General features: G+C 42.8%; 1 protein-coding gene across 7 annotated transcripts in view; it reads right to left on the bottom strand.

Annotated features, from left to right (window-relative positions):
• FILIP1 (filamin A interacting protein 1) overlaps positions 1 to 24,627 on the bottom strand; it is a 130,123-nt gene that overhangs the window by 16,197 nt on the left and 89,299 nt on the right. The gene's annotated exons all lie outside the window — the stretch shown is intronic.

Raw genomic sequence — 24,627 nt, 5'->3', positions numbered from 1 at the left:
GAACTTTTTTTACAAGGTGATTTCCTCAATAATGTCTTACATACATAAAATATGTAAAATAATAATAATAAAAAAATAAAAATAAAAAAAAAAAGAAAGAAAACTAACGCAACCATAGATAAATGGATCGGTCCTGGTTATAAATAAACCAGCTGGACAAAAGATTATGTTAGCACATGACTGATAACCATCTGGGCATCCCAGGCATAAGAAATCAGCAGTAAGAGAAATTTGCTAGCACAGCAATTAGTATGTTGAGGTTTGTTCTCCCTGTTGCATTTCCATTTCCAATAGCAGATTTTGACTGCAAGGGTCAGACTTATCAAACCTTTGGCTACAGCTAACCATAGTTGGAAAATGCTCTCCTTTATAGCCTCTAAAGCTGTATTTTCAGACAATATAAAAACACAAATCAGATCTATCCTCAGAACGATAATATAGACCTACATTTTCCAGCATGGGAAAATGCATTACCCATTACCTATGCAACATTTCAATGGGAAAGTGATAGGTATTTTGTATCTGTGATTAATAGTGAGAATACATTGACATCAGCACAAGACATTTGCATTGACAACTGCACATATTATAAGCACAGATTTATGAGGATGGTGATCCTCAACTGATAAAGAGGTACAGATAACACAGGGATATATCCCCTACTAATATAAAAGCTTTACTTTAAAAACAGCAGTATGATTTAGAAAAGACACAGGTATGCATGCTGAATTTACCGTGAAATTACATGTTTTTCAAACCACTGTCAAAGCACCTACAACTCCCATATAAAGAAGCATAATGTTTCAAGTCCACTTGCTTTGCTCACCCTAGGCCTGAAACATTTAAACTTCTTTTAACTGCGACAAACAATGAGGTGATAACAGGAGAGCAATTTGCCACCACAATTTCACTTGTAGTAACTGAAAGATCCAAATCTTAGCAAAGACTGACTTTAATCAGTACTGCTATGTAAAATGCTGTACTGTACGTGGCGGTGGTGAAGCACAGGTACACACTCCTCTCTGCTGCCCCAGCAATGAAGTGGTGCAGGGAGCTCCGGGGCACAATGCAAAACACCAGCGATGTCTCCCGGAGCGCTCACCTGAACTCTAAACTCATAAAACCAGCCACATTCACTTGGTTTTCCAGCAACTATTAATGTTTCACTCCTTGTCCCTCAGGGACCAGAACGAACAGGAACTAGAATGCAAAGCTATCAGAAAAGAAAAGGAAGTCAGAAAGCAGGACAGGATGCAGTAGGTAGGGAAGGAGAAGGCTGAAGAATGCTTTTGAAAACAAGAGTCGGATAGGATGTGGGAGTAAGAGAATAGTAGGAACCAGCAGGAGAGGGAAAAACAAACAAACCTTGCAGCCAACCTTGCTGGGTCACAAAAAATCTCTTTAGTTTTGGCAACTCTTTGGAAAGGACTGAAAAGACATGCTGGCATATGCCTCACTATGGGTCACGTTAGAATGTCAAAAGGTAAAAAAAGACCTGCTGCCACTCACAAAGCGCTCCCTTTTCACACCGAAGGAGGAACTTTATTAGCATGAAATATATTCCCTCCACTCCATCACACTGCTTCATGCAAAAGTTTCTGCCAAGAAGCCTCTCTCTCTCTCCCAGGCTACATTTATAAAGAAATAGGATGCGTGCTCTCACATTTTTTTTTTTTATTTTTTTTTTTTTGCCACAGCAGAACAGTGGGAACTAGCCTGGTGGAGCTCTCAACGACCCAGCTCCCAAAGTCATGAACATATAAACAAGAATGTGAGATCTTTAAAAAAAAAAAAAAAGAAAAAAAAAGAAAAAAGAAAAAAAAAAGAAAAAAGAAAAAAGAAAAAAAAAGAAAAAAGAAAATTTTAAGGTGGCCCTAACAGAGGACTCTTTTGTTCTCTTTTAAAAAATCTTCCCTTTTGAAAGCCTATGATGCTCAGAAAATCGTGTATGATTTTGAATTCCTCAGCTGCTCATAAAGGGCACGCAATTTTTACCCAGCAGTTGCTACAAGTGGTACATTGCAGCCAGGATGCTATGCAGAGTGCAAAACAATTCACTGGCCACACAGTTATTTGAGAGCCTAGTGGGAAATGCTGCTAAGACAATCCCTCTTTGAAAAAAACAAACAAACACACAAAAACCAACACCTGATTGATAAGCTAAGACAAAGAAATGCCAGGGATGAGATGGAGCAACTGGAGAAGAAAGAACATTAGCCCTGTCACTGCCGTGCTGCAGCTCTCAGGAGAGTCAGCACTGTGGAATAACTGGACTTGCACCTCTGGGAAAAGCAAAAATACCATAACTGTGCTAATACAGCTAAGTAAATTAGCTTACATATTGCATGTTGAACAAGGTAGGAAGCACCGTGGAGCATTTTATTCTGCCTCAGCCTTTAGACAGTGAAACCAGACTGCCTAGGATCTGGCAAGTGAGGTTTCACAGAAGTACGACGATACTTGATGACACTTCTGTTTTCCACGGCCAGGGAAACTGCTTCTGTGAGGGATGGATGGGAAAGCTGTGCAGGTGCCAAAGGAATAAACAATATCTACAGCTTTTCAGTGAAATTTCTAACCACTATAATAAAGTTGACTTGAAGCTCACTCCTGCTTTTGTCTGCTGTACAACTCTCATACCTCAGTGGCTAAACTGGAATTTCAGCAGGACTGCAAAGTGATGTTGCCCCATCTTGACCCTCAGAACTGCTTTGCTACCAGGCTTCTCATCTGACTGCTGCTGCTGCTGCTCACGTTTGCTAAGTGATGCCGACCTGCGTGAGCTCCAATGCAACACTGAAAGCACCTCAGAGACTCAGAGCACGTGTGTCCTTAATGTATTATCCGGAGCAACTGCATTCTGGGTTGTCAGGAGGTTGAAAACACCTGCACTCAGGGTCAAAATAAGCAAAAAAGAAAAGAGAAAAAAAAAAGGCAAAAAAAAAAAAAAGCAGCATTTTAATAATGAAATGTGAGCTAGTCAAAACACTGACAAGTCAACAGTTTGGTACTCTGAGTCCAGTCCCTGTATTTTCTGTCTTGGTTTGCCTTTTTTTTTTTTTTTAAGATGAGGAGAAATATTTTGATAAAATTATATAACATGCATTCATCAATAAGAGTATGAAGGCCTCAAAAGACAGACCACAGTGGGGATGAAGGGAAGGCAGATCTGCTCAATGCCTTGTGACTGCTTCACCATAACACCTGCTTCTCAGTGGAAAGTACTGATGAGTTTGGCGCAGTACTCTCCTTTCCCCTTTACAGTAAACTCGGTAAATACAATAGCAAATCCTTATGCCCAATTACGTGCAAACTGTTAGCTGCCTCAGTTAAAAACATCCTGGGACAATGCCATTCCCTAATTTTGTACCACAACAGCAGATGCACCTGATCCTGGTGCCGGGGCAGGACGCGGGCCTACTGAAGCTTCTGGCACAGCCTGGCATGGTTTGCGCCATGACAGCACAAAAAAGACCACAGGATTAAGAACAGGAAGATTTTCATAAATCAATCTCAGCTTGCAGACATAGGAGTGGAGGAAGAGCAGCTACAGACTTGATTTTAACCTCCTCCATGAGCCATGTGCTGGAAACAGTCAGCAAGGGTGGAGGTGTAAGCGGGTGGGCACCAGGCCCTCCCTGCTCTCCTTCCTGCGGGTTTGGTGCTGAAGCATTTTATTGCACGAGGTCTTTCTGCTTCCCCTTCCCTCCTCCACACTTCAGATTGTCAGAAGTGGGCTGGGATGCTGATATCTGCCAAGCCCTGTCCCTCCAGGGATGTCGCTGCACTTCTTTTGTTATGGTTATATGTCTATGCTTTGTCCTACCTGTCCCAAATTACTTGCTCAGGCTGGGGCTAATCACTCCTTCAGGTCTAGAAGGCATTTTTTCCATATAGGAAACCTGGCCAAAACCATACAATTTTCTCCCCTCAGCCAGATGCCTGCTGCCAAAAAGTCTGGCTATTGTGTCAATGTCTTTGTAAGAGACAGTTCTGGATTACAGTGCAGACTCGGTTTGTAAAGACGCACGTTGGGTATGTTGTGAAGAGGTCTCCAACACAGGCAGGGCTTCAGCCTGCTGCAAGCACTGCTCCTGCCTTATGGGGGGGCCCTGACTGTGCCCCGAATATGGGTGACAAAGGACGCAGACGGCTGTCCCTAGTCCTTCCACTGAGGAATGAACAAGGGCTGAAGGGCTCCTTGCTGGAATGTGCACTGGATTAATGCTGCTGGTTAGCCATCAGGGTGGTTTAACGTTCCTTTAACTCTGATCAATTAATTGAATCACTAAAGCTACAGACTTTGTTTAGCCATATACGCTGTTTTTGCTGGTTTATTTCTGCATATTTGGTCACTCGCTGAGACGTGCAGGAGGAACCCCACAGTACCATTTTCACAGCGTCTTGTCTCAGACTTGAGTGAGACTCCAACACAAATTATAACTTAGACCTGGAGAACAATGTTTTGGTGGTTTTGAAAGACACTGCGATAACTTCATACCAGAAGAACTTAGATGAGCATTACTGGATTTTAGATGGGACTTTATTTGTAAATGGTAGAAGAAGTAACAGCAGCAAGACCTGAGCCAAAATCAAGCATTAGTTCTTGCCTACATTTGCAAAAAGATTGCAAATAGTGATCAGTAAGCATTTTCTTGCTTTCTAAAGGACCATAATCTTTATGAATGTATTTGAATTATAATCAAAATAGCAAACTGGGAAGTATAAAAGCCCTTCCTAGCACTGACAGCTGATAAGAGAGCAATTCTTCAAGATGGCTTACAATCTTTTAAGAAAATACAAAGAAGTTTCAGTTATCCAGGGCAAGATGCTCAGTGATTTCCAATAAGCCACTTGTCCTCTTATGGAAGCATTCACTTGAGAATGTTTAAAGCAGAGCATGTAAAAGTGAAAAGCCCCCAAAACATTTATTGAAAATTATACCGGAGTTTGCACTGCATTTTCCATTTCCATTTGTCAGAGTACTTCCATCAAGGTATGAAAAACATCACCAATGACTGCACAATCTTTCCCACCTCTAGGGCAGAAATGGGCACTCACCTATGCGAGGAAACCCTGGTAAGGCAGAATATGGTGGCAGAAATGAGCGGTTCATGTGTGCATCAACATTTTGGCACCACACTTCAGCTGTGCTAGCCTAGTTTAGCTCCCCCCAGTGCAAGAAGACTAAATAAAGCTTTCAAGGTATCTCCAAGTGTTTAATGAAGAACCCACAAGAGGGACTAATGCAGAGAGTAACCCAGAGAGATGTGAAGAGGTATTTCCTGCACTGTCAAGCCAGGGGCACCAGAGGGAACATCAGATAGAAGGATGGGAAGGAGGATGGGAAGCAGGTAAGATCTCTGGAGCACCTTTTAGCTAAGCTTATACGTAGCCTGGAGGTCCACAGAGCTCCTCACTGCTGCTCTAGCACAAAGCCACCTCGGATGTCCTTCTCCTGTAGTACCTCCTTCACCATTTCGACTCCTAAAAGCTTGTTGTGATGCGATGTAATGACTTCTACCCTGTTTTGTGTGTGGCTGGGAAGTGAGGGTTAAGAGAAGCACACTAACGAGGATACAGTCACTCCAAGGATAAGCTGACTGGCAGCTGGTGAAGGCTGCTTCCTCCACACAGGGCCAACTGCACCACTTGGCAGCATTTCTGCCACTCACACAGCTGTCCTGAGGAAGCACTGGGCAAGCAAACACCTTCACAAGCTCCTCTCTCCTGTCTTCCCACTTGAGCCCTCAAGAGTTTGGTACTGCATTGGTGCAGTGTTAGACAGACCAGACAACTTCCTAGCAAGAGCTCAAAAGCTGCTGCCCATTAGGTGATGTGAGGGGCTGAGTGCTAGAATCCAGAGAGGACAAACACCACCAAGAGGTGCTTTAACTTAATAAAGCAGTTCCCTCTTCATTTTTTCTTTTCTTCCTTTTTTTTTTTTTTTTCTGTTTAATGTACAACAGCTGATTTTGAAGATTATTTCTATGGCCACTGGGAAATTCTCCACTTCTCCATTTCTGACTGCCTCTGTGTCCCAGCCACCAGGCTGAGATTCAGGGACTCTGAGCACCTACAATTTCAACTCAAACCAAGCAGAGGCCGAAGGTGGCCAGGCTCCCTAGGAAGCAAAAATCAGGCCTAACAACACTTAAGCTGAACAACTGAAAATTAGGCAGCTCTTTCAAATCATCAGCTTCAGGCCTGATTGTAACTTATACACTTATATGCATCTCAGCTGACAGAAGAAACATGTGAATGAGATCAGGTCTCAGGGCAGGAAAAGCAATAAACAAACTACATTTGTGCTCCTTTCTCCTTTCTACTCGTCAGACTTTAAAGCCAACTAACAAAGAGGCATCTGCTTGTTTTGCCTTGCTACAGAACTTCCCGAGATGCTGTTCTGTTATCACAGGGTCAACTATGAAAACAAATAAAACTTGTTAAAAAAAAAAAAAAGTTATCAGTTCTAGTGGACCTAAGGACACGTTTTTGTGGCTATATACTATGCAAAATTAAAGCATAAAAAAACAACAAATGTATTCTTCACTGCAGAATTAACTTTTGAGAAGTGATTGTATAAAATTATACCAAAAGCAAATTAATCCTCTTGCTATTTCAAAACTACATGACAGTGCCCAAATTATATCATGGAAAACATATTTTTTTATGATTTATGAAACTGATTGTCTTACATTGACATTGATTGTCTCACACAATGATCTTTTCCTATTTTTTTTATTTGTATTTTTATTTTTTTTATTTCTAACCCTGATTTTGTACAAATGAAATTCCCCTGTGCCAAAGCAGTCCGTCGGTGCCGAGGCTGTCTGTCAGTCCACACGGTGAGTAAGGCAGGAGAAGGAACCCTTACGAGGTTCAGTGCCCCACCGACCTGCCCGTACCTTCTCCAGGTAAGGAACGCACCAAAGATCTCGACGAACAACAGAACAACCAAAACTTGCTCAGGGAATGAAACAGCATTACAACCGGACAGGCACTTTTTTCCCACCCCCCCCCCCCGCCCCCATCCCAATTAAGACACCCCCGTTAATTTCCCAGCCGGGAGGGAGGGCGAGCAGAGCATCGGAAAGGAAGGCGCCGCGCTCCGCTCAGCGATCGCGCTCGCCAGCCCCGCGGTTGTCCTCCCCTGACCCCTCGGGGCTCAGTCCTCCCCAGGAAGCCCCAGGGCACCCCTCGGCACCGGGGGGGCTCCCCCCCGGCCCCAGAAGCAGCTCCCAAAATTCCCCCTCCCCGGGCAGCCCCCGCTCCCTGCTTATGCCGGGCATCCAGCTCGCGAGTGGAGTGCGCACGGATGGGAGCTGCTCCAATTAAAAACAGTAATAATAATAATAACAATAAATAAATAAAATAATTATTAAACTGGCATTATCTTACCTTATATATACTTTTTTTTTTTTTTGGTCTTTTTTTAAGCTACCGAAAGGAATAGCCCGCAGCCCCCGGCGGGTCGGAGCCGTCGCTCAAGTCCCCCCGCCGTGTCCGTGCCGTGTCGCTGCCTTGTCCCCGCGTTGTCCCCGCGTTGTCCCCGCCGTGTCCCCGCCGCACGGTGCCGGCCGCGGCGCCGGTCGCGCTGGCTCGGGGCAGGGGAAGGGGTGGAGCGGGGAAGGCGGCGGCCGGGCTGCGGGGCCGGGGGTGCGGCGGGGAGAAGGGGGGTGCAGAGGGGAGGGGGCTGCCCTGCCCTGCCCTGCCCTGCCCTGCCCGGCCCGCGGGAGGCTTCGGGCAGCATCTCCTCTTAGTGGTCTTTTGCCGAGCTCAGGACCCGACAGGCCCCCTCCGGGCTTGGGGTTGTGGGGTAGTGGTTAAGGATCCTCGGGGAACCCTCACCAGGATGCTTCCTGCTGCTGGTAGGGTCAGCTGGTGGAAGCACGAATACCTGAAGACAGTCCCCTGTGGACTTACTGTGTGTGCCTATCTGTTCTCCAAAATTCATGCAGAGTAGCAAGGCCAACCGAGAGTATGCATAAAGTCTGCAAAGCACCATTCTGCCCACTCCTGGCATTAAAAAGCCCTGCAGCAGCACCTCTGTTCCCCAACCAACATAAAAAAATTCGGGGATTCTTTCCATTTGCCATATGACTCCCTAGATTGGCCATGGTCACCTCTTCAGTCTTTACCAGGAGAACTAGAAACCATTCTTCCCTTCCCTTGCGCTTCCCATTTCCCTTCTCCTTACCCCTTTTTTTCCTCTTCCTCTTCCCATTCCCTTTTCTCAAGAAGCCTGTAATATCCCAAAACACTGACAGCTTATCATGTCTAATATTATTATCCACAAAAATGGACCAGTGTGTGTCTACATTTTTGGGAAACTATTTAATTCCCTGTTCTATCATTATTTTTACTTAGGACCGTTGCCTCTCTGTATATGGGTTGGGCAGTGCTCGTTCGCAAAGCGGGTGCTTAATGACTGATGTTATAGTCTTTATTCAAGGCCCTCTTTACCACACGCTCATCAGAGTCTCAGCTGAGCACAGAATTGCCAGAGAAAACCACATACACAGTGGGAAACACTACAATAAATATCCGCCGTTGGCACCCAGAGGGATCGCCAGAAGCATTTCGATCCTTTAGATCACCTGCATAAAAGTCTGCAACCTGCGTTAGCAAAATAATCAGTAGCAACAGCAGGTTGGCAGCCTTGAGGCAATCCGTACCAGAAAGGTGCGGAGCACTTTGCAAGCAAGTTGCTCAGCCATCTGCTGGTGGACGGGTTGGACCGCGATCAGCAGCAGAGAGCAAGGCCTCTGAGGAGGTTGCAGCATCACAGAATGCTACCACCGCTCACCCTGGTGCGAGCAGAGTCCCAAGGAAGCCCACAGCATCCTCTGGAGGGTGCTAAATCATAAAAGAACAGAACGGTCGAGGTCGGAAAGGACCATGGGGACGTTTAAGAGCAGGTCCAGGCACAGGGCCTGCTCTACCTGAGTCTCAGGTGCCTCCAACCTCTCTGGGCAGCCTGTTCCAGGGCCTGCCCAACCGCATGCTGGAAGATACTGAAATTAGGTCGGATCACCGACACAAGGCGATATGTACCACATACACTGCCTCATGACAGTCACTGGTGGCACCTGTGACCACCAGCTTGCCCCAGAGGGCTCTTACCCCAGACGACCAGCTCTCCCAGCTTACTCCATGACTTAGAAATAAAAGCGCAGGGAATGGAACCCAGACACACAGAAGTCATCTGGTTGTGAGCCAGCAGATGCGAGACTTGTAAGAGAAGGCACAGCATGGCAGTGGCATGCCTGCCCAGCCTGCACTAGCTGAGGTATGTCTGTGCCCCCACTGGACCTAACAATTAAAGTGTTCTCCACCACCAGGCCAACTGCTCCAGGTACCACCACTACAGCAGTGCCAGAGGTACAGAAAACATCATGTAGGATGTCACAGCAAAGGCCAAACAGGCCTTCAACCTCCACAACTTCTACTGACCGGGAATTGAATTGTGTATATACATAAGTATAAAGACACTTTGTGTGTTATTATTGCTCAACAATACCATCACTTTTAAGTCACATTGAAGGCTGGAAAAATCTAACTTGCTCCCCAGAACGTCATGTCTCTTTTTGTTTATGCTTTCATTGGGATATTGGGATGACGTAGTCCAAGAATTCCTGACTAAAGCAGCACTTGCAACATGGTGAGGCCAGATAAGAAAAAAAAAATTAATAATAATAAATATATAAATGCAGGGGACGAAATAGCTAGGAATCCCAAATTCCAGCTCACCTCTGAAAGTCAGAAGTTGTACTGTGCATCTGGCACTGTCTCTGCCATAGAGGAGAGTAACTGGGAAGCAGAAGATGGAATTGGTTTAACTGTTTAATGATGTGCTAATAGACTACACATTTCTTTGATATGTTGCTCTCTTTAAAATTCACTGAACTGTGCACAGCAATAGATTTCTCTTGTAGATCGTAGAGACTTGTAACAAATGATTGCCTTATTATAAAATTCTCTGTAAACAGGGCTTTGTAATCTTTCCAGCAGACTACCCTACTCTCTGTTGGCTCTTTATCTTCTGTGTAGAAACATATGTAACATTTACAAGGAAAGCAGCCCTTGCAACTCTCTCCAAGTTTTCTATCATCTAACAAAAAGTCCAAATATTTTTATTTGTACAAAACAGAACAAAGCTTTTCCTGAGTTTGTGTTTACTTATATACATGAAAAAGTACCTTGTGTAGCTTGCAAGACTGTTTTTGTTGTTGTTGTTGTTCATAAAACCTCAAGAACAGTGAAAATCTTCCATCATTTTTCATTTTTTCCTTTTGGTAGGTCAAACTCATCTGTAAGTCAAACTTATCCTCCAATTTCTACTCACCCAGTTGCCTCCTCTGAGCATAACATACTAATATGAGTTCAGTGGCATCTTGATAAAATGTGAAAATTTCAAATATCGAGGGAGGGGAGAGGTTGATATTAATTTGCTGCTGAAGATATGGTGAACAAGGTGATACACTGTGCCTTCTGAACACAAATAAATAATGAAGATAGATGTAATAAATTCTTGAAACATGACTTTGTAGGAAAAGCCTGAGAAAAAGACTTCAAGCTGGACCCTGTGCTGTTATATCTCAGGCAATACATTTTATATGGCTTACGTCATGCACACTAAAAACTTCATTTGGTGAGCTGCACTGACAACTGGCTTTGTTCACCTTTGTTCTTATTTAAAACAGGTTGTTCCATGCAGCTGTTAAAAAAAAAAAAAACTGTGCACGCACACACACATGCACACATTCACACACAGGCTTTTTTATTACTCCCCAGATCTTTCTAAATATGTCATGCTGATTAGATTTAAAATTATTTTTCTCTTTGCAGCATGAAAATTGCCCTACACTAGGGCATGCTGCCTTTTATGGAAGCATGATTCAAAAGTTTAAAAAAGCAGTTCTGGATTTGTTTTTCTTTTCCACTTTTTTTTTTCTTCTGCTTTTCTACTTCCATAACACTTGTGTGTATCCTCTTGGTACCTGGGAAAACTTAGTATCTGCAATATTTCATGCGTGACTCAGATATTTTAATAAATAAATAGAGCAAATTTAACTGCAAACCGTAGATGATTACAGAAATGCACCACACAAGGTTATAGTACTCATTTCTTCTCTCCGTGAGTAGCAAAATCTGCATTGGTGGGGCTCACAGAATCCCAGAATGGCTGATGTTGGCAGGGCCCTCTGGAAGCCATGAGGTCCAACCCCTGCTCAAGCAGGGACACCAAGAGCAGGCATCCCAGGACCATGTCCAGTTGGCTTTTGAAGGTCTCCAAGGAGGGAGACTCTAGAGCCTCTCTGGGCAACCTGTGCCAGTGCTCAGTCAACCACACAGTAAAGAAGTGCTTCCAGATGTTCAGAGGGAACCTTCTGTGTCCACCACCAAGTGGACCCCAAGTCCTTCTCTGACAGGCAGCTTTCCAGCTGGGTGGCCCCCAGTGCATACTGGTGGATGGGGTTGTTCTTCCCAGGTGCAGGGCTTGGCATTTCACGATTTTGCTATCAGTCCACCACTCCAACATGTCCAGATCCCTCTGGATGGCAGCACAACCCTTTTGTGTTATCTGCAAACTTACTGGGGGTACGGGTACGCTCTGCCCTCCTTGAAATAAAGATGATTACAGATGAAAAAGGAGACGTTTACACTAGTTATACCTAGTCAATGACACATTTTTATAGTACATTTTGATCTTTATGTTGTGAATAGGCACCAATACTGTCATAGAAGCAGGCTGTGACCCTTTGACCAAAGCGTCTCTGGAGTCAGCATCAGAGGTGTCCAGGACCTCAGAGAAATGCCACATGTCAGGATGGTTCCTTGCTGCCCCCTGTAGACCTGCCATTTTTACTGACAACTGTGCTTAATCAGAGCATCCTTTCTGCTGCGTCCCTATCATTTCTCATACTTTTCTAATTTACTCACTTTTGATGTGTTAAGTGTTCATATGGAAAAATGATGTGGAGGAGTGAGCTTGAGGCTTTGAGAACAGGGAGAGTCGTGGCTTTTTGCAGATTACCAGGAGATATACTTCATCTTTTGGTGGTGTCTTGGCCTCTTTTGCTTGACTTGGGTCTGGGACACGAGCAGCTTCACAGTTCTCCTAGGGCATATGTGCCATGGCAAACTATGGTCTCAGAGAAAACCATTTTTTTCTTACGAAACCTTAGTGATGGAGGGCTTTTAATGCTGGAACTTAGAGACAGCAAGCCACAATGGCCCAGGGTGTGGGACCAGGCTGACGTGTTTCCAGAGACTCTCTTAAAGAGAAAATTAATTGTAGCAGCCATACTACATTTGCACACAGCAGAACCCAGCTTCTGCTCCGTCACACAGCACCTTCTCTCTCTCTCCATAAATGTTCTCCCTCAGACCTCCCATTTTAGAGCAATTCTTTTACTTCAGAGTGGCATGACAAATCTCAGGGTCTTTCAAGCAGCTCTTAAAACTGACTGTTCCTATTCTGTATTTGTACAATTCAGCCTCCTCAGATGGCAAAGGGTCCCAAGTACTCCTACAATATGCAGCGTAAGAATGATGGTGGCTATCACAAGAAGAAAGAATGATATTAATAACAAAGGAGTAGGCCTGACTGATTTTCACCCGTGAGTTGCTTTTGTTCTGTTGATAGCTGGCTCTGCTGTCGCCCCTTCGTTTGCCTCCCTCTCATCTGACTTCTCTGAGCATGGGGTTACAGAAGAGAAATACTCCACCCAGACTTAAGGGTCACATTTTTAAGCATGAAACTCATAAAGAACTGTAAATAACTTTTAAAGCAAGCAACTCATAAAGAATTGCAGTGAATATCCCCTAACTGGAAACTGAAAATCAAGATAGAAGTATTTTTTTTCCCCCTAAGTGTATGATCTTCTGGTGCAAACAAGTTCTGGGAAGTCCCATTGCCTGTGCTATTGATCATGTGTCAAACAACATGATCAATATGAAGACTTCTGCTTTATTTCTGATGCATCTCTCTTTAGATATCTTCCTGCATTTCAGTCTTGCCTTTGCTTGTAGCTCGGTCTGTCCTCCATCTTCACCCCTTCACCATCTTTCTTCCCTCTGTCATCAGCCTGGCAAGCCTACAGGACTCCGCTTCCACCAACACCTCATTCCCCTCACCACTCCCTTGGTTCTTTAATTCACATTAAACTCTAATTCACATTCACTTCCAAAATTCTTTGCTTTGTAGCTGCCATCCTCTGCCTTAAACCTGCCTTCTCGCTCTTCCTCATCCTTTACCTTCCTGTTCCATCTGTTCAGTTCTTGCTCCTGAAGGGATTAACTGCTTTAACTCCAGCTCACCTTTTTTTTTTTTTTTTTGACTTCATTTTCTTTTGTGCTTCTTCTCACTGACCTCTCCTCAAAGAAGTGTGATCCAGTGACCGATTGGGGCTGGAAGGCAGGCACACCTGAGTCCTACATCTAAAACTAAAAGTTGTCCACCTCACTGCTTCCTATTTGATATGTCACTGAAATAATGCATTTGAAAGAGTTAATAAAACCAGTGGGGAGGAAAAATGAAAGATAACAGGCTCCAAATAATTACTGATTTCTTTTTTAACATCAACCAATCCAAGCGATAGTGTCACCATGACAGGGTCTCAGCCATGGGAGGACTGTTTACAAATAAAAGAGTGAAGAGATTTAACAATCTACATTTAGGAAGCAGCATCATTCAAATAATTGCATGCACTGTGCTAGTCAAGCTTGTTCTCCAGCTGCTTTGTACAACAGCTATGAAGCCTGAGAACAAGACTTTGCCCAAGTGGGGTCAGTAAAAGAACCTCTCTCCCTCAGTTCAGGGTCTCAGATTTTCTTAGAAATGCAGGCTATGCTTGCACTGTTTTATATTACATTTTGCCACCTCAGTCACAGCTTGACGTAAAGATAAAGCAGTATGCACATATAAAAACAGAGAAAAATAAATCATCTCATGAAGATTCGTTCCTAGTTTTTAAACTCCAAACTTTGTGATTTAGCAAATAATGGATCCTCAGTAAAAGCTTCAAATGCTGTGCAAGAGCAATCAGCTGCTCCTTTTATGACCTAAACTGAGACTGATAGATTTTAACAACATCAGCACTGAGTAATCCTGGCTTTCACCACATCCTAATATGCCATGTCCCAACTGTCAGTCTGAAGAGCTAAGAAGGTATTTGTTAACACTCATGCCAGGACCCTCAGCTCTTGCCCGGAACACAAAGGAGCACACACATGCCCACCACATCTGTCTCACAACCATAGCCTTGCCAGTGTTTTCTGCCCCTGTGTTCTGAAGGTGCAGCATAAATGAGAAAAAGAAAAAAAAAATCCCTACACTTACACAAAGCTTTTCTACCACCACGCAGCTAATTGATATAGCTCATGCATTTGTCGGGTTTGTTGCTTGTATTAGATGTGTGTCTATTGAGAGGCCATTGCAGCAGAGAATGCCCTTGCTGTATACCCCACAGCACTCACCCAGGGGCTGGACTCCCCCAGGGTTTGAGCCTGCTATTTTAACCTCATACTTGTATTTGCTAAGACCAAAAAAACTGGGAGTCTGGATTCCCAGAGCCCATGGCTCTCCCATAACGCCAAACCCATCAACCCATCTTGCAGCTGATGCAAGACATGAGACCAATCTCACACAGTAATTGTGAATTGCAAGATGCTGTTCCTGCCTCTGCTTGCCTTACAGTTTCTTTTCTACCATCTCTGCCTTGCCCTCTGAACAACTGCACTGCCTGTGTGTCCTGGTCCCGCTGATTTCTAATTGTGTATTTGTTTTTCAGCTGTCGACTTCCACTGAGCATCCCTCACTTACAAATTGCTATTATTTTTCAAAATGTTGTAGTGATGTAAGTGCAAATGATGCCTCACACAACAAGAGAGGCAACAGTTTGGAAAAGCTTACAGCTTCCTTGGCAGAACCAACAGGCGATAGTGGCCAAAATAACTCGAAATATACAGACACTATTTGGCTATAGAAATTATTTTAAAATAGTATGGTCCTAAATGCTTATTATCCTGAACATAAATGTAGACAGAGCTTATATAAAAATACAATCATAAAGGAAATAAATATTGTTGATGCGTTATTTTTTTGGAGAGCAAACTCTTATTCAGAAGCTGTAACTCTGCTAACTGCTGTACTTGCTACATTTATATATGCATTTTTGGAGTTCCTACTCTGAGCCTCATTTATCCCATTAATCAAGAAGAGCTCTCCTGACTTCGAAGGAATTGCACCAGTGCCAGATTTGTGCTCATGAAACCCAGAGTCAGGCTGGTGTTTTTACGGATTAGTTATTTCCTAAGACCCAAAGAAGCTGGATGCAGGGAGCTCAGTGTGCTAATGATGGGCACAAAACAATAGTGCCTGTCAGTGAAAGCAAGTTGGACCAGCAGCGCTTGGCCTGTCAGGTGAGGACACGAGCCAGTCAAACCAGGACACGGTCTTCTCTGCCGAAGGATTAGTGGCACACAGAAGCACGAGATGTGCAACAACTGTGAGCAGCAGAGCTCTACCAGCCGCACCATCGGGATGGACAGTGCTCTGCCCCTGCCGCTTTTGGAAACCGGGTGGTATCCCGTCCAGTAATTTGCAAAATAAAAAACACTGAAAGCTATGCATCATTTTAAAATGAGTTAAGTCATCCAGGAAAAGCCTGATATGCAAATGTTGAAAGAGAATACTTCCATCCATTTCCAATTCCTCCGAAAATAAACATTTCATATGGAATTGTAGAGGAACTTTCAGCCTGTGATATATATACTTGTCACCAAGAGGCACTTTTTCACCTATGACATAATTGCTACCATCAGAGAAGCACTGCTGCCGCTCTGCTGTAATTTAGCCTCATTTTCTGCTCATGTCATTATCCTTTCTCGTTAGGGCATTACATATTCAGCTATGTTACTATTAATCTTTTCCCAACATAAGCAACTGGATAACAGAGCTGTGTGAATAATTGATTTTTCAATTCCTTAGCTGATCTAAAACTTCAACAAGTAATTATCAAATGAAATAATAATAATAAAAGCTTTATTTTTCTCTCTCATTCAAGAAAAAATGTGGATTTCAGTGAAACATTTGTTCATCTTGAATAAGCCATTTCATTCCATCTTTGTCATTTTAAGAAAAGCAGCAGGCAGGGAGGCAATATCTTGGCACCATTTGCCAAACCAACAAGTGAGAAATCCTCCCTTTCCAGGAGACAGAGAGTCCCAGCCCAGTGAATTCCTGCGTCTGGGGAGTCTGAATGCCCAGGCACTGACCTACAAGGACATTTTCACCCCTTGGGTGGAAAGAACTCAGAAAGCATGTAAATGATTTGTAAAATTGGAAAAATTTTACATGGGAAGAGTGGGAACAGACCTCCCCAGGTGATGCAACACGGTGACCAGGCTTCCTCCAAGAGGTGACTTCAGATCCCATCAGGGTGAAGGGAGAATTGAAAGTCTCCCACAGTCCAGGTGAGCAGCATAACCACAGGGTTATTTGGTATGGTTTTTGTTTGTTTGTTTGTTTGTTTGTTTGTTTTTTGACTAGCTGGTCTTATGAATTAAGCCACTAGATTTCCTTTGGTGATATTTCTAACAGTCTTCTTACACACAAAGTGGCCTTTGTAAAACAAAATTTTAAATAATTAGTCCAAATGCAAACTATGACAACTCACTATTAGCATCATAGGTGCTTTATAAATACGTGCTCAATTATACATATTTTATTCTACATTCCTTCTCCCTTACATTTGCAGAAACTATGGAAAGTTTCATGAGAACATTTACTTTGGATTTTTGCATTCCCTTGTTCTTTATTTTTTTTATTATTTTTCATTCTGCCTTAAGATTTTTCCACATATAAGACTCAAAAAGAAACGAAAACTGAAATGACGCAAACATAAATCTCATTATTGGTATTCTCTGCTGCTGGTGGCATGCCTATAATCTATCACCTATTATTTGCCAGCATTGTCCAGAGGTCTTAAATAATGTTATTGCCTCATGGTACTTGGCACTTAAACTCACAAGTAGAAAGGACTTCTGCCAAAAGGCTCTTCTGGCTTACACAGATATGAGAACGTAAGGGGAACTATACTGCGTCAGACTGGGGCCAGTTCTTCCCCAATGTTGTGTTGTTGATTATGGCTGGGGAGACGATACCAGAAACAGCACAGAGCCAGGGGTCCTGCCTGCAGCTTTGGGTCACCCTGGCAGCTTCAGCAAAACAGGGATGCCTCAAGTTCCTTCCAGGCAGTTGGGATTAATTCACAGCCATGGAGGTAACCTTTACCAATTATCCCGTGCTGGTTAGATACATACTCCTGTGTGGAAGGAACAAAAATGTGGCATGAAGAGGTGAAATGACATGGTAAGGGACCAAATAGCAGCATTACTGTTAGGATTTCAGTGGAACCTGTTACTTTTACTGAAACCTTGTTTTGGTCTTCCTAATAAAATAAATCCTTAGGGGAGACCTTGACTCAGTTCTTGTTTCCCCCAACAACACAGCAAGTCACCCTCTTAATTATGCCAAACAGAGATTCGCTTGCATCCATTCCTCTCCCAGTTCTCTTCCTTCTGCCACCCCCTCTCTACCACTGCCCTCGATTACGTTCTCATATCTATAAGGAGAAGGCGCCTGAGATCCTGGCAGGAACAACAGCAAAGGATGGAAAAAGCATTGCATCTTTTTAGGGTTGGGACAGCTCCTTGCATAAGCTCACTGAGTCAGAACAGCCCCCCAGATCAGATGAAATCCTGAGGTTCTTCACACAAGTTAGTGAAAGTTATTTGATGGTGTAGAGCATGTCTTGAATATCTGTAGGACGTTAATTAACATAGTATGTCATATTCTTCACTAGTCATTCTGTACATCTCTGCAGTATTAAACTTCCATTTATACATAAAGCAAATGTCCAACATGTTCAAGCTTGAGTGCCTTTTTAGCATATATTTATACTTGTAAATAAGTGGCATCTGTCTAAAATGTTTAGAAATTCAGTGAAACCTGGCACGTTCACTAAAACCTGTTTCTAATCTTTCTGAATGAGGAAGCAATTTTCCCAACATGACCCCGATTCAGTTCTCATTTTCTTTGCCTAAAAAAATGACAACTTAAAAAGATGGCCTCAACAGAACTGTGAACTGATATTTATTTCAGTAGTATAATAACTCTGAAACATGCCAAAGACCCCTTAAATGTTCAAATTGTTACCTATTGCACCCTGGACAGAGTTTGGGTCCGTGAGTAGATTTTGAATGAAGTAATTTTTTCCCCCCCCATCTGACCCTGGGAGCATTTGAATTGATGATTTTAGCAAGCAAACTAGGTAGGAATAATGAACTACATATAGTTTTGTATAATAATTCTCTCTCAAGGGCTGTGAAGCTGATGCCTACTTAGAAATAATTTTGGAAGAATAGCTGAAACAACACATGATGCTATTTTATATAATCCCAGAAGTGACTGAAAGACTGGACAGTTTTGAAGACTATCCAAGTGTGAAGAGATGGATTTGGATTAGTCCCAGCTCATGGCAAGCCTCACATTGTGTAAGACTCACAATACTTTCACATTGTTTCTCCACAGTTCGATGTGGCTGTTTGTTCTCTCATTTTTAAACTACCTTTGGAGCTGTTTTGTTGGAGCTTGAGACCAGAATCATTAGTTAAAACATGAGCTTCAAGCAAGTTGCAGGGAACAGCCACGGCCTTGCAGTCTTTACAGCTAGAACTGTAAAACAGGACCTGTAAAATGGATGACCTTCAGATTTACTTAACTGTGCAGAACTGGTATTTGTCACTGCCAGGTTTATTCATTTATTTATTTTAATAGACTACCACAGAATTTGTAATCTGTGATCTACAAATGTATTACATTGGAAGGAAAAAAAAAAAAAAAGTGTTTCCAAACAATAAGATAGCATGTCAGCTTAGAAGAAAAGAATAAAAACTGTTTATTTTTTTTTATTAAACTATAGCCCTTGCCTTCTACATTATAAGATTAAAGGTTTAGAAATGCAATTACTGAAAAGTAGACAGAGAGTGACTCAATGCTTTACTACAGCCAGTAATGTGAGGAAAGATGAGTAACTACTGTAGGCAATGGTGAATTGCCACAGTCCCATTGGGCTGGCTTTCCCTTTTTTTGGGTCACAATTTGGAAACTAGGACAGAGAAACAAAGAACAGATGAGAAAACCTAAAGTCTGGGTACAAATACGGCTAAGAAATCTTGGAAAAAAAGAAACAGCAAAAAAAAAATGTGAAAGATCTTAATTTCCATACTTTAAAGGATCCACCAACAGATTACACAGTTACAGGCCAAAGTCTGTGCTATCTGTTTGTACCATACACCTCACCCCAATATTTAGGAATAAGGCTATTCTTATCACAGCATTTGGCCTTATTCTGGTAAATCACAGAGATTTATTAGCCCTGAACACTTCATACTTTTGGCTTGATTGTTCCCTATACAAGAGATGAAGGCTCTGCCCTGTTGTCTTTCTGCCAGCTTCTTTATTTTACAGTCTCAATAAAAAATCAAGAGAAAATGCAAACTGGAAAGGTAACATACACAAAATCTCCAAGCTCTTTCTCACTCCAGCCTCTACACTTGCTTGGGTCCAGTAAATAAAGGGAAACAAAAATGCAGGCACTCCCCAGTGAAAGGCTTGGTGCTGCCGTCTCGTGGGAAGAGGAAGAAGGGGAGATTGGACAAAAAAAAAAAAAAAGAAGAAAAAAAGCAGAAATGTAAAAAGGGAAAACAAAAGAAGATTTTCTAAAACCTGCTAACATCAACACTCCCATTTTTGTTTCAAGACGGCTGTGTGCTTTATTGCTTGCAGATCGGTTTCCCCTTTGCAGGTGATGCGGGCCCAGAATTACATCACCAGCAGAGCAGCCAAGAGCATCTCAGTGCCAGGATGACCGAAGCCGAGAGGAATGCATTATCACAGACCGCGGAGGGACTCGCCAGTGCATTCCTTGCTGGGGGTGCTGTAATGGGGGAGGCAGAGAGGAGATGATTTTACGCAAGGACTGAAAGGAAACTTTGTAGAGGAAAGATCTGGGGTCACAGTCCTGCTGTCTCCTCTAAGCAGATCTAATTATGGTTGTGTACTTCAAAAAGAGGGTTTAACTAAAACCAGATTCAACAGGGCATTGCTTAGGGAGTACAGAATGAGTCCTCTCAGCCCTGCCTTTGAGGAAAGCGCAAAATGCCTCAGTGTGCAGGGAGCGCTGTCCCTTTGGTTGTAAAGAATAACTTGAAGCCACAGCAAGAGAAGCAAGAACCAACTTAAAATCCTCATTGCTTCGATGAAGCGTTCCGTAAAAATGTGACCATATGTACTATCAGTGCATCCATACGAACAACGCTTACGTTAGATACTTAGTGTGATTTACTGACACGCTGTGTGGTGCAGTAAAAGTCTCAGCAGTCTCGAGGATCATGCTGGAAATGATCAAATGACTCACAAAGCTGTCGCACAGATCACCCTCAGCAAGCTCCAACAAAGCCTTGCTGCCACATCGCACCATGTATGCAGCAAACAATGTCCCGTGCATCTGAAAGAACACCCCCCACACACATTTGGAAGACTTGCAGGCTATTTCTGCCATCCCGCGGGACCGCCGCAGCCGTCCTCACCACAGGCCTGTTTCTGAACCATTAAAATCAATGGGAGCTTTCCAGTGCTTTTAATAGAAGCAAAATATGCTGTCAACAAACTGGATTAGAAGAAGAGTACAAGACAAATTGTTCAGAGATTAGCACCTCTGAAAATGTCAGGATTTCAAACCTCACCTTTTAGGTCGAATCAAGAGCTTGAAGCAGTACCAAGGTTGCGCAGGGCTCTTCCCCTTTCCAGGAGGGAAAAAGGGCTGCTGATCAGACAAAAACATTTATACTCAATCCTAAAGTTTTACTTTTTCCTCCCCTACAGCTCCCTAAAGAAGCCTGAGGGCTGGGACTCAGCAGCCCAGAGATCAACCAAATTTAACTTCATGTTCACCCAGCTTTGTACAAGAGTTTTTGGGGGTATAGAAGTGCCCATAGCTGGTTCAGCTGTGGCCAGATCACCCAGTGACCAAGCTCATGCCACCAGCTCATTCCCTAATGTGCCACTGAAAACCAGGAGGGTGCCTGTGCTGAGAGGACTAACTTCACCATTGCAGCTGCTGTGGGATCTCCTGATCTTCAGGTGTCCAAGCCACGTTGTCAGTGCAGCTCCACACAGACCCCTCATTCTCCACCAGAGACTCCTCACCCGACCGTCTGCCACCAAAGGTCTCTGTGGAGGCCCAGGGGGCTCCAGCTCTTCTTATTCCTCAGCCTAGCCAGCAGGCTGCAGGGAGAAGGCTGATTTGCAGTCCTGCGGAAGGGAGATAAGATGCCAAAGGAGATCTTGATGGTATGGAGACAGTGGCTGAGGCATACAGGCGTGGAAAAGGGGAATTTTGGTCAAATGGTAAAAATTGAAAATACCATCCCTAACTTTCAAGACATACTCATCTTTATGCAGTGACTTTAGCATACTATAGGGAAATTTGCAAAACACTTCAGCCACCATGTTTATAGAAGAACCTTCCACTAAAGGCATCAGATTTTGTTCATCTCTATCTGGCAAAGGGTTGTCATTATTTTCTACCATTTTCCTGTAATGTGTTGACATTTTCCTATAGCCTTTCTACAGTTTACTTGCAGAGCCAACACCAACAGCCAAGCCCTCCTCACTGCTTCATTTTATTCCTCCTAGCTGCCTACATTTCGAATATCCTTGTGTACAATTTTCTCTTTTTTATACCTTTCATGCATAATTATTCTTGACAAATTATGTTTTTCTCTTGCTTCTTTCTCGCTGTGCAAGGCTGGCCTAATAATTAGTTTCACATAGAGACTATTAGCTTTCATATTATGTTGTTGTGGATGGATTAGAGTTCATGTGTGAAAGTATATGCAAATAAATATTCCAAAGTAAATGCATGTAAATGAGAGTGCTGGAAATGCATTAGAACCAAGGGATATTTCTGCTCTTAGAGAATTCCCCATTTTATCTCGTTTGAACTCTCACAGGACAGCAAAGCAGATGTGGCTTCTAAAAGCTGGTGTGGACGACATTAGTGAGGAAAGATTGGCAAAACACTGCAGAAATTATTCCTTGCAAACAGGACAGAAATTATGGCTGCTGTCATTGTACCAGGCGGCTGTGAAATGGCCGTCCCACAGGACTGTTCTTCCTCCTGCTCACCCTGTCTCATTAACGTTATAACTGCGCGTGTAGCAGAGCGGCTGACGGGCAAAGTTCACCTTAGTGTCCCTTTCCTTTTTCATGGCGACTACAAGTCTGTTCAGCTCTTAACAAAGTATCCCTTGGGCCTCAAAGCACAACAATAAAAAAAATATGTATATGGTGATACTTATAAAACAAGAATGCTAGGCAGGAGCCTATGAACTGCCTTTAGGCAGGCCAGTTCTCTGTCCCACTATGCACATTAAGTGAGCATGGTGTTGTGTTTATATATATATATATATTAACCTATCACAATGTAATCTTTCTATTGCAAACTGTCATTTTGACAAAAATCTCTTGCTGGCTGCCATTACAGGGCTTTCCTGACAAGTCATCCCATCGTCTGCTCTCTCCTGGAAAACAGCCTTTGAAGCACACTACTTCCAGTTTTCAAAACCTACAAAGATGCGGGTGAATCATGAGTTTTATGTGCACACAGCAAACAGAGATGAGGAGTTGAGGTCATTCAGAATATATGCTAGTGAGTGGTTTCCAGGCCATCCTGGCTTTTCTAACCCGCTCTGTAAAGGGATGCAGAAGGAACAGCCTAAAGAGGGAGGGATGTGCATGCTGGCTTTCCACGTTTAGTCATGTGCCATGTCCTCTCTGCTTGGTTGCTACTAAACGTGATGTGATTTTTCTCATTAGTGCCTTGGACAAAGTGGATTAAGTAGCAAACACCAGGTTGCTCTGGTCACTCAGCATAAACCAAAAGCACTGCAGCTCTTCATCTGCAACCACCAGTACAGAGGCACTGGTGACTAAAGCTATAGGATTTGGTTATTCTCAAAGATTTCAACACATGTTCAAACTCAAATTCCCCTTTTTTATTGCTGTTTTTCCAAAAATTGTACGGTATAGGAAAACTGGGGTTTAAAAGACACAGAAGAGCAGGAAGAGTATGTGAAAATGCCCCTGGGGATGGGAGCTGATATCCTAGCTGTAGTAGTGTGAGGCAGAAATATTTTAAATCAATTCATTAAAGGAAATTGGTTCAAAGCAGTTTATAAACTTAGGCTGTTTAGTGGCCTTCAGAAATTCAGCTGGAATAATAAGGAGGCAGCAACTGATACATTACACTGAATTTAAAATGTAAAGAGAAATGTAAATGGTATTTTAATACAGCCTTTACTTTTGTAGCAATTCAGTTGCCTGCATCTCCACACATACACAGATATTCATCATAGAGAAAAAATGACATCTAAGAGAATCAGATATGAAATTACTCCTTACTTGGAAATACAACAGATTTTTTATTTTCTCTTAAGGGAATAAAATTGTTAATATGCAGACACATTTTTGTCCTTTAAAGTTTGCCAGTCAACACAGGAAGACAAAGAGCCAGAAAAACAGCAGCTATTAAACAAGGAAATATGGTCACTTTAGCTCATGTGCCACCTACTCAAAGCTGGCACTGAACAGAGCTCAGGAAATTCACTAAACAATTTAGCTCCTGGCTTTTTGAAAATGTCTGCCACCAGACTGTGGTTTCCTCAAAAGCATTTCTTCTTTGAACTTGCCTTAAGTATTCTTCTCAGAGCTTTTTTTTTTTTTTTCACCAAACTTTGTGGTTTGATTTCAAGTAGTTTGGTATGAGCATGACATTTCATATTGCAAAACTCAGACTGTTGCCAAGTGCTCGTTTTTCACCTAAGCTGTGTTGCAAAAGGTGTCCTCTTTTGACTTAGAGGACAAACTACTCCTACAATGAGGAAAAATACTTGAAGGAAAGAAAATGGAGCATTGAGCCTGTTAGATAAAGAGCTTCAGGTAGTCCATCACAGGCTGGGCACATTTTGTAAAACACGAAAATATTTTCTTCCAGGGGGATGTAGATCTTGCCTGAGGCATACTCCACCAGAAATATGAAAAATAATGTAATTTTTTTGAATCTTTCCAAGCCTAAATGTGAAGGGCATGGCAAATTCCCTAACATTTGTGTGCCAATATCCAAACAGGTTGTTTTCCTTATCCAGTCCTCCTATGGTGACACAGTGCCCTGTCCTTCACAAAATGCAGTGCTCAGCTGAGCAAGCCAGCTCAAACTTTAGCCAACATAAATAACATCTGATCTCTCAAAAGCTATGAGGAGATGAACCCAAAATGGACATGAGTAATTCAAAACAAATTCATTTTTAAATTCAAGCGCACACTGCAGGAATGTTCAATGGTATTCTTCCAGCTCTAGACTTGCACAGTAATGTACCACTAACGTGAGAGGACTGACTTTTACAAATTGTTTACATGAGGTTAGTGCCATTTAAACACAGGAAAGACCAGACCATGTCACTGCTGAACTGAAAGATATTGGGATATCGAGGGTA

This window comes from Anser brachyrhynchus (assembly GCF_964034855.1).
Source record: "Anser brachyrhynchus genome assembly, chromosome: 3".
NCBI lineage: Eukaryota > Metazoa > Chordata > Aves > Anseriformes > Anatidae > Anser > Anser brachyrhynchus.
This window is presented reverse-complemented; position numbering and strand designations above follow the sequence as displayed.